The sequence below is a fragment of the Dipodomys merriami genome, unplaced genomic scaffold (genome assembly GCF_024711535.1).
Source record: "Dipodomys merriami isolate MVZ:Mamm:240054 unplaced genomic scaffold, mDipMer1.0.p SCAF_24, whole genome shotgun sequence".
Taxonomy (NCBI): Eukaryota; Metazoa; Chordata; class Mammalia; order Rodentia; family Heteromyidae; genus Dipodomys; species Dipodomys merriami.
Genome location: NW_027203826.1, coordinates 18204862 through 18215848, shown reverse-complemented (window position 1 = coordinate 18215848; position 10987 = coordinate 18204862).

The following is a 10987-nucleotide window of genomic DNA, read 5'->3' as shown; positions in this document are numbered from 1 at the left end:
AAACATGTATGTGTTATCTTTGTCTATTATGTGTTTATTTCTCACACTTCTAAGGCTGGGAAGTCCAAGATCAAGGTGCTGGCAGTGCTGGCAGGGTTGGTGTCAGCGAGAAACTCATCTTTGCTGGTAAGGTGGCACCTTGAATACCGCATCTTTGGTAGGCCAAAGACCTTGTTCCTCACTTGGAAGAAGAGCAAAAGAGAGAATTTTCCCTACAAGCCCTATTTATGGTGGCATTCATACGTTCATGAGACCAGCTGGACCTAAACGTTAGGCCTCATCACCCTAGACCATTACACTGAGGTCTAAGCTTCCACCATAGGAAATTTGAAGGCAACACACATTCACACCACAGTAGTATATGAGAAGACTGCAGTATCACACTCTCAGTCCCCTCAGCAGCTGCAAAGCACGCAGCTTCACTTAACTGCCAAACTCAACAGCAGAGAAATGTGTTGAAGATGATGAAATTCTTAACAGTGGCCTATATTATTGTCACCTTGTATTCTTGAGACTGGCAGAGAGAATGTGTTCAACATATACTTAATTAGTAAATCAATAGTGTGGGTTGGTTTATAAAAAACGATTCAGTCAGGTGCCGGTGGCTCATGCCTGTAATCCTAGCTACTCAGGAGGCTGAGATCTGAGGATCACGATTCAAAGCCAGCCAGGTAGGAAAGTCCATGAGACTCTTATCTCCAATAAACCACCAGAAAACTGGAAGTGGTGCTATGGCTCAAGCAGTAGAGTGCTCATCTTGAACTGAAGAGCACAGGGACAGTGCCCAAGCCCAGAGTTCAAGCCCCACAACTGCCAAAAGACAAAAAAAAGTAAACTACTCCCCTGCATAAAAGATATTTAAGCAGTACTTCCTTGGCAGGAGCTGTGTAAAATTTTGAGTACCTTTGAATGCTGATTCCAGATTCTTAGCAAGCTCTATGATCATGGGAATCTATCTTGCACGTTATTTCTCTGAGATGGTCGGGTTGGGTAATCAAGCAATAGGACCAGGGAAAACAAATCAGAGATGGCCCCACGGGAAGACTAACCATCTTTAGACAAGATTTACTCTGTGCCCTCACTGTCTCATGGCTCTAGTGTCCTCCAGCATGTTCTACCAGGCCTTTCATGGGCACTATGGTTCATACAACTGGCTGACTGCACGCTGATTCCCTCTTCCTTCTCAGCAGATAATCCTTATCTTCCAGTCTCCTTTGAGTTAAATGGGGCCACAGGCCTGAAATCCAACCAACAGAATGTGAGAGAAGTGATGTGCGCTCCTTCCAGGCTTATAATAAAGCCTCCTGCTTGGAACTTCCCATCTTCACATTGGAAATTGATGCTCAGGGCAAATGGCGGCAGCTTGAAGTTAAAGATGAAGCTGTCTGACTTCACTAGCCCTTCCTACTTATTAGGCTTGAGAGGGAATAGAAACAACTATCATCACGTTAAGCAGCTGCAGCAGTTCATATACCTTAACTGATATATTTACTGCTTTTTGTCTTCTCCTGTTTTCTTTCTCTATTCTTCATTCTCAGAAGTAGCAAAGAGCCCATAGGATGAGGACTTGACCCATGATCACAGTTAGGAGAGACTTCTGGGTGGTAAAGACAGACCTCTCTTTCTGCCTGAGATGTTGGCCTTTGAGTGTCCTCATTGATGCAGGTGCAGCATGTCAAGGTCCAAAATTTTGTACAACATGAACAGCCATGTAAGCCTCAGAGCCTTCCTGCACTTCAGCTCGCTTCCCCTGCCACTTCCTAGCTCTCACCTTTTCTCCACTTTTGGAAGATGGGCCGGGAAAACCGGATGCCCTCTTTGAGCTACAATCATGACTGTATGTATTCAATGCATTCATCTGGTTTCCACGACATCTCTTATTTTGTATGAGTTGCCAGCAACCTCACACAGAAATACGAGGAACATGTGAACAACATGCAAGAGAGCAAACGGTAGACATCTGACTTTACTGGAGTTCTGTTCAGACCTCTTTAATTTCCCCTCCATCTTGTTCAGCTGGTTTGGGTTGAGTCTCCTCTGGTAAGTAGCTGGAATGTACTGTTTCCTAGCAGAATTTTCTGCTTTGTCCTGCCGGCTAAGTCTATCCAGAGAGCCTAGGTCTGTTTTCTCTTTCCTTGTTGACCATGCCTTTCCTTTTTTATACTGACCAAATCCCCTGCCTTTCTCTAAGATGCTGAGGAAGCTAGTTATTGTATTGCAATTTAACCAAATTATAAAACAGTCAGTTTACACCTGTTATCCCAGCTACTCAGGAGGCTGAGATCTGAGGTTCAAAGCCAGCATGAGCAGAAAAGTCCATGACACTCTTATCTCCAATTAACCACCAGAAAACCAGAAGTGGTGCTGTGGCTCAAGGGGTAGAGCACTCACCTTGAGTTGAAGAGCTCAGGGACAGGGCCTAGGCCCAGAGTTCAAACCCCACAACCGACAAACAAACAAACAAAAAACCAGGGAGACTTAGTGGTCTCAATTCCATTTTCTGCTAACTGTTCCTGTTTGGAAGGTACCTGAATGATGAAGGAGAAGTGAAGGACAGTATGTGTATAACTAGATACGAAGGAATTAGGTAGAGGTTGAGCTTCTGGGCAGCAGGAACAGTTGGAGTGAAAGGCTTTTGGAAGGAAAGACAGTGAGAAAGTCTAGTGAAGCAAACTGGGATAGGAGATAGAAGACAGAGCTGGCTGGGCCCTGCACACGCTCTCTCTCTCTCTCTCTCTCTCTCTCTCTCTCTCTCTCTCTCTCTCTCTCTCTCTCTCTCTCTCTCTCTCTCTCTCTTTCTCTCTCTCTTTTTCTCTCTCTTTCTCTCTCTCTCTCGCCTTCCATGATACCCCACCCTTTCTGCTGAGCTAAGAAGCTGCCGCCCTGAATCTCATTCTAGCTCCAATGGCTCCTTCTCCAACAATGAGCAACCCTTCTTCCTTCCACTGCTCCTGGGAGATGGTATTTTCTTAACCAGCCTACATCGCATAGTGGAAAGAATGCTTGGAAGGAAAGAATATTTGCTGTAAGTAATCATTAGAAACTTACCTTAGTGAAAAAAATTAAATCTCAGGAGGCTGAGGGCCATAGCTCAAAGCCAACCCAGACAGAAAAGTCTGTAAGACTCTTATCTCCAACTAACTACCAAAAAACCAGAAGTGGAACTGTAGCTCAAGGGGCAGAGCCCTAGCCTTGAGCACAAAACCTCAGGGACAGCACCCAGGCCCAGAGTTTAAACCCCATGACCAGCAAAATAGATAAATAAATAAATATTCAAAAGCTGTCCTGATGGGACAGCCACACTCATGGGAATCAATCAATGCTGTAAACCTTCACTTATTCAACAAACAACTACTGAACTCCTGTCACAGGGCATTAACTTCTGAGTAAAATTAATAGGGCTCTGCCTTCTGCAATTGGTCATCCACTATTGATCTATAATTACTCAAATACATGTCAGAATTAAAAGCCGTGGCAAAGGCCTCAAAGGAAATGTGCATGGCACATTTGTATGAGTGAGTATAACTAGAATAGAAGGAATTAGGTAGATGCTGAGCGTCTGGGCAGCAGGAACAACTGGGTGAAAGCCTTTTGGTAGGAAAGCCAGTGAGAAAGTCTAGTGAAGCAAACAGGGATAGTAGGAGATGAAGACAGAGATGGATCAACACGCCTAAGGGCCATCTTGCGGAATTCAGATTTCACCTAGGGGTGATTAAAGGCATGAACACTTTTTGTTGCAATTTTTTACTGGTTTTATATCAGTTATATGGGAAGAGGCAATGTCAATGTTACATCTCCACACGTTTACATGGTATTCTAATGAACTTTACCTCGTCTGTCATACCCTTCCTTCTAAGAAATAATATCCCCAATAGGTTTCCTTTTTCTGTTTTCATGGTTGCAAATAATCTATTTCAACACTGTTGAGTCTTCCTTATTCACCGCCCAACCACACATAAAAATGTTTTGATTAAACATTTACTTATTGCGATTTATAGTGTAAAAGAAATATTTCCCTGGGACCAAATGTTTCTGAAAGGGAACCCTCTAATTAACACAATCAAGCAACCAATCAATCAAAAATACCCTTTAAAATATTTTACCAGTCTAAGTAATTGGAAGAATAAATCCCTTTGGTATGGCTTGGATATGTGTTCTCCTCCAAAGCTCATATATCACACGACTGGTCCCCAACTGGTGCTCTCTTTGGAAGTTCTAGAAACTTTAGAAGTAGGGCCCAGATGGAAGAAGTAGGCCACTGATTTATGTTTAGTGTTTGTTTGTAATTTGTGTGTATGATGGTACTGGGGCTTGAAGTCAGGGCCTGGATTTTGTCTCTTAGGAATATATTTTATTTTATTTATTTTTGTTGTTGGTGGTGGTGGTTGTGGGGCCTGAACTCTGGGCCTGGGCACTGTCCCTCAGCTCTTCAGCTCAAGGCTAGCGCTCTACCACCTGAGCCACAGCACCACTTCCAGTTTTTTCTGCTTATGTGGTGCTGAGGAATCGAACCCAGACTCTCATGCATGCAAGGCAAGCGCTCTACCACTGAGCCACTTTCCCAGCTCCCTTAGGAATTTTTTTTTTCAAAAAAGGATGGCACTCTACTACTTGAACTATACCTCCACTTCCCACTTCTTTGCTAAAAAATTGGAAATAAGAGTCGCATGGTCATTTTTCCCTCGGGGTGGCTTCAAAATGTTATGCTCGGGTCTACAGGAATACATTTGAAAGACACCAGTAGCTGGCTTTCACTTATTTTTTGTAATTGAGTTTTAGCTAGAGCATCTCACGTTTGAGTTTTTGTTGTTGCAATTTTATCTTTGTCAATCAGTTCCTCTCCTCTTTCAAGCTCATTATTCTAAAAAGTTGTGTGGGAGCCAAGAAGACAACATAGCTATACACCTTGCCATCTGTGCATGAACTGAATAACAGATATGTGGTGACTAATCACTGACAGACTTTAAAAGAAGTAACACAACTGGTCACCCATTCAGATGCGTATCTGTTATTCACACAGTGATTTATAGAATGAGTTACTGGTGATGAAGTTTGTACTTTATGCAACAACTTGGAACTAACACATCATGGTAACTGTTGCTAGAACCTTATTTGGGGTGAGGCCTTACTCTAACAGAACTAAAGATCAGTAACTGACATCCACAACCCCCAAGGTCTTACAGAGTTCCTTCCCTGGATGTAATAGTCCAAATTGAAATATTTACAATGCTGTCTCCGGGAGAATTTGAAGTCTCCATGAAGCACAAATTCAAATGGGCCACTTTTTTTTTTAGAAATGTGTGTGTATGTGTGTGTGTGTGTGTGCGTGCGTGTTCATAGGATGAGAAAGGTCATTACTAAGACAAATTCTCATTGTCATAATCACCAACAAATATTACTTTGGAATTACTGGGATACTGAGGATGAAAATATGAAGTTTGAAAAACTCTATATGATAATCAGAGAAGTATAAATCTACATGAACTTGTGAAAGGCAAGGCAAGCAAACAAGCAGCAAAGTCTTTGAAAAAAAAAAAAAAACACACCAGAGGTTAGTTACTTCTTAAACATTATTTCTAAAATTAACTCACATTGTTGTATGAGTTGAAGTTCTTATTTTTTATGCTATATTATAGTCCTATGTGTTACTATATGGCAGTTTATTCATTTTTGAGCGTTTTGGCTATCTCAAATGATATTTCTGTGAGTATTCCTATACCATGGCCCCTGGTACAAAAGTGCCAGTTTGGAAAGCATTCAGTTAGCAGTGGGATTATTGAGTCACAGGGTGTGGGAAATCATTGTTAAGTACTTTTACCCATTTACACACCCACAACAGTGTCTAAACTGTCTCATTGTTCCTCATTCCTGTCAACACTTGGCATTGACACTTACCTTAAATTTTGCCAATCTAGTAGGTGTATACAAATAGTATTTTATTGTATTCTTACTTTGCATTTCCTTATTTGCTAATGAGGTTGAACATGTCTTAGTTGAAAAATGTTTTCTTTAAAGGAAACACCTATCATGGTTAACTCCTATTTCTAATTGAATTATACTTTTAAAATATTGATTTGTTTTATGAATTATAGATTCCTTCTTATTTTTACCTTTTTTTTTTTTTTTTTTTTTTTTTTTTTTTGCCAGTCCTGGTGCTTGAATTCTAGGCCTGTCTCATAGTTTCTTTTGTTTGAGATAAGCATTCTACCACTTGGGTCAGAGCACCACTTCCAGCTTTTTAAAGTAGTTCCAGTTTTTTTTTAAATTTAGATAAGAGTCTCATGGATTTTCCTGCTCAGGTTGGCTTCAAACCACAATCCTCAGATCTCAGCCTCCTGAGTCGCTAGGACTACAGGTGTGAGCCATTGGCTCTGGTTTCTTATTTTTCCTTTTAATTTTATTTAAGTAGTTGTACAAAGGATTTCAGTTCAATTCAGTGCGTCAGTATGGATCATGGACACCCCTTTCATACTTCTCCCCATTTCTCCCAACAGCATTTATCCTCTAACTTTACCTGCTTCCATGTTGGTATATGAACATCGAATATTACGATTGCATTGGTGTTTGTCAATACAGTGTGCTGTGACTATCTCCTCTCAGGTTGTCATTTGCCTTTTCCTGGGTTGTGACCACTTTTTTTTTTTAATTTTAAGGTAATTAAACTTAGAAATCCTTTCTATTCTAGTTGACATATTATGTTTTGTTCCCATTGGTAGGACGGTAGGAAGAGACCTTAACCCTTTGTCATGATCATATGAAGAAAAATAATGAAAGATGCTTGTATTTTCCTTTTTATATTTAACCTAGTATCCTATTATGTAGCTACTATTCTATTTGTGTAACTATTTCTGAAAGGAAAAAAGTTTAATAAAAGTTTTAAAAGATTGTTGCCTTCTCCTTTGTTTCCCCTTCCCATCCCTTCCCATCTCCACTCTCCCCCACCCCCCCGCCGCTGACCACCCTCTCCCATCCTCCCCCTCTGCCCCCCTGTGCCAAAAATGTATAGTTCATTTTCAACATAACATCTTGTACATCTCATTGGTGCAATGGGTCCACCTGTATCCCTATTTAAACAATTTGTTTTTTTTCCCTTCCCCTCCACAAATTATACCAACATCAAATATAGTGAAAGCAGGGGTTATACTGTGGGGGAGGGACATACAAAGCAACAAAGAAATCATCTTATAAATATGTTAGACACAATATCAAGAAAGAGAAAACATTTGAGTCCTTAACTTGGGGTTCATTTCGCTTAACATCAACTTATCTGACCATTTCTGCTTGTCTCTGACATATACTAGTTATTGCAAATAAGGGAAACCATGTTTCTTTAGGCCTGGCTTACTTCACTTAATATAATGCACTCATTATCTTGCCCATGTAATTGTAACCCCTCTGTACGGTATTTTCACAATAAAAAAGTTTAAAAAGATTAAAAAAAGATATCTTCCCTTTCCATAAAGATTCTTTTATCATCTAAAGATTCTGTGCTGCAACTTTTCACATCTAAGGCTTTTTTTTTTGTATGTATGCCAGTCCTGGGGCTTGAACTCAGGGCCTAGGCACTGTCCTTGAGCTTTTTTGCTCAAAGCTAAAGCTCTATCGCCTGAACCACAGCCCTGCTTCTGTTTTTTTAGTGTTTAACTGATGTAAGAGTCTCTAGGACTTTTCTTTCCAAGCTGGCTTTGAACCATGATCCTCAGATCTCAGTCTCCTGAGAAGATATGATTACAGATATAAGTCACCAGTGCCTAGCCCACATCTAAATTTCAAGTGTATTCATATTTAAGTATTAAACATGCTAAGAAGCAGCGCTTTGTGTATAGTATAAGATAGTGCCCCATTTTCATTATGCTTCCACATGGATACCCATGGATACCCAATTTCCCCAACTCTATTATATAACTCACCACGTTCCCTATGATGATCATTGCATACTCTCTCTCTCTCTCCTTCTCCCTCTCCCTCTCCCTCTCTCTCTCTCTCTCTCTCTCTCTCTCTCTCTCTCTCTCTCTCTCTCTCTCTCTCTCTCTCTCTCTCTCTCTCTCTCTCTCTCTCTCTCTCTCTCCCCTCTCTCTTTTCTTTAACTCAGGGACTGGGCACTGTCCCTGAGCTCTTTTGCTCAAGGCATGCTTTACCACTTTGAGTCACAGCACAACTTCTAGCTTTTGAGTGGTTAATTAGAGATAAGAGTCTCATGGGGACTTTGCTGCCCAGGCTGGCTTCGAACCACGATCCTCCCATTTCAGCCTCCTGAGTAGCTAGGAATACAGGTATGAGACTCTGGCACCCGGCTTCGCATATTCTTTTATAAATCAGATTCCATATATTTCTGACTCTTTCTTTGAGTTCTAGTCTATTTCTTTGACTAATGTCTCTAATCCTTATACAAAGCTTACTGTTTTAGTATATACTCTGAAGTAAGGACTAATATTTTAAGGACAAGTCCATCTACGTATAATACTTTTCACTAGGATGTCAGCTATTCTGTATCTTTATTTCATATAAATTTTAGAAACAATCTTTCAAATCACAAATACATTCTCGACATCTTTCATTTTCCTTGGTCATATAAAGGAATCTAAACAGAATCATCCAGGGCTGACTTTCTTCTATAATATACAAACAAGACACTTCCATCCTCAAGGTCAATTCAAAGTCCAAGATGACCACTAGAGCATCAAGCTTATGACTGCTTTAGCATAGTCCCCTCCCCTGAAACACTTCTACTTGCCTGTAATGAATCAGAGTATAGTAACACGAGTCACATCTCGCATCAGTGTATAATCCTTCAATTAAGACTAGAATGAAATTATAGTCTGTGATTAAGAAAGATGAGAAGAGAAAAACAAATGTCTTTTAAGTGGTAATTAAAATATAGTCATTAAAAAGTATGACCTTACAGAAGTTTCTTAGTGGATATAAACAAGTCCTCCAGAGACCTCATGAACAGCTGAGGGGTAGAATTTAGATGAGCAGCTAAGGGATACAATTTAGATTAGGTTCTTCTTCATTAAGAGAGTACAGGTTGGGCTGGGAATGTGGCTTAGTGGTAGAGCGCTTGCCTATGATGCATGAAGCCCTGGGTTCAATTCCTCAGTACCACATAAATGAAAAAAAGCTGGAAGTGGTGCTGTGGCTCAAGTGGTAGAGTGATAGTCTTCAGCAAAAAAAAAAAAAACCCTCAGGAACAATGCCCAGGCCCTGAGTTCAAGGACCAGGATTGGAGAAGGGGAGAGAGAGAGAGAGAGAGAGAGAGAGAGAGAGAGAGAGAGACAGAGACAGAGACAGAGACAGAGACAGAGACAGAGACAGAGACAGAGACAGAGAGAGAGAGAGAATATGGAGTGACATCACCTCACTCTCAGAGCACACAGGCCATCAAGGGAACAGTTGAGGGAAAGACACATTCAGAATTATCACAAACTCTATGGACAGTATTATTTCAACCCCGCTTCATTAGGCACCAACACACATCCAAATATATATAGTCTAAAAGACTGGGAGAAAACAATGGTCATGAATTTTGTGGTTTTGTTGTTGCTCTGTTTTGGACACAAGTACTTGAAATGTAAAACAGTTTGACATGTATCTCCATACCTGATGACCATACCCACTGTTGCTAATCCAATCCAATACAGAGAACTTTAGGTGTGCAACTCAGATGGTTGTGCAATCATGAACAAAATGTCCCCCACTGAAGATTATTTTGTCTTACATCCCAATTGAATGTCCTGACCTTGGAAGAGAAACAGAGATGGTGGAAACAAATTGAAAAACAGATTTTTTTTCTTGGACTATGGCTTACAACAATAAAGAGCAATGGGATCTTCCCAAGAGACAGAGCAGGACAGGATCAGTGTGGCAGGAGGTTCTGTAGCTGATCAAGGGAGCTTTAAGTGAACATTTCATAAGGAGAGAGGAGACTCAGATACAATGGAAAACTACTTAGGATGGAAAACCTCAGGTAATTAAATAGAAAAAAACATCAATAATGATAATTAGTCTCAGTTGTTTTTAGGAAGGGAGAAAGTTTTCTTTTTTTTTTCTAGCCAAACATACAATTTAAGATACATGCTACCATTTGGATTGTTTTTGTTTTTTGTTTTCTTTAATTTGCTGTGTTTGTGTATAAGGGTTTTGAAGTCAAGGCCTTGTACTTACTACACAGATGTATTCTCTGTTATTTTTGGAATAGGGTCTCATAGCATAGACCATGCTAGAACATGATCCACCTATGTTGGGCTTTCCACTGTAGAAGGGATTGCGGGTGCATGCCATTGTGTCCAGCTTCCCTCTCAGACATTTTTGCCCAGTCTGTGTTTGAACTGTAATACTCCCAATCTCAACCACATATATCGCTTGGATAACAGGAATGTATCACATACATAGCTATAGGTTGTGAAAAGGGGGAATCTCAGGAACTTTTCTGCCTAGGATGGCTTCAAATCATGATCCTTCCATTCTTTTTTTTTGGGGGGGAGGGTCTAGTCGTGGGGTCTGAACTCTGGGCCTGGGCGCTGTCCCTCAGCTCTTCAGCTCAAGGCTAGCACTCTACCACTTGAGCCACAGCGCCACTTCTGGCTTTTTTCTTTTTGCTTATGTGGTGCTGAGGAATCAAACCCAGGGCCTCATGCATGCAAGGCAAGCACTCTACCACTGAGCCACCATCCCAGCCCCTATCCTTCCATTCTTAGCCTCCCAAATACCTAACATTACAAGCGTGAGCTATCAACTATGATTTAGCATTTTTTCAATGTTCCTCCAAGAGCTAATTCATGTGTTAAAGTTTTTTGTTTTTTTGTTTTTTGTTTTTTGGGTCCAGTCGTGGGGCCTGAACTCCAGGCCTGGGTGCTGTCCCTCAGCTCTTCAGCTCAAGGCTAGCACTCTACCACTTGAGCCACAGCGCCACTTCTGGCTTTTTTCTTTTTGCTTATGTGGTGCTGAGGAATCGAACCCAGGGCCTCAGGCATGCAAGGCAAGCGCT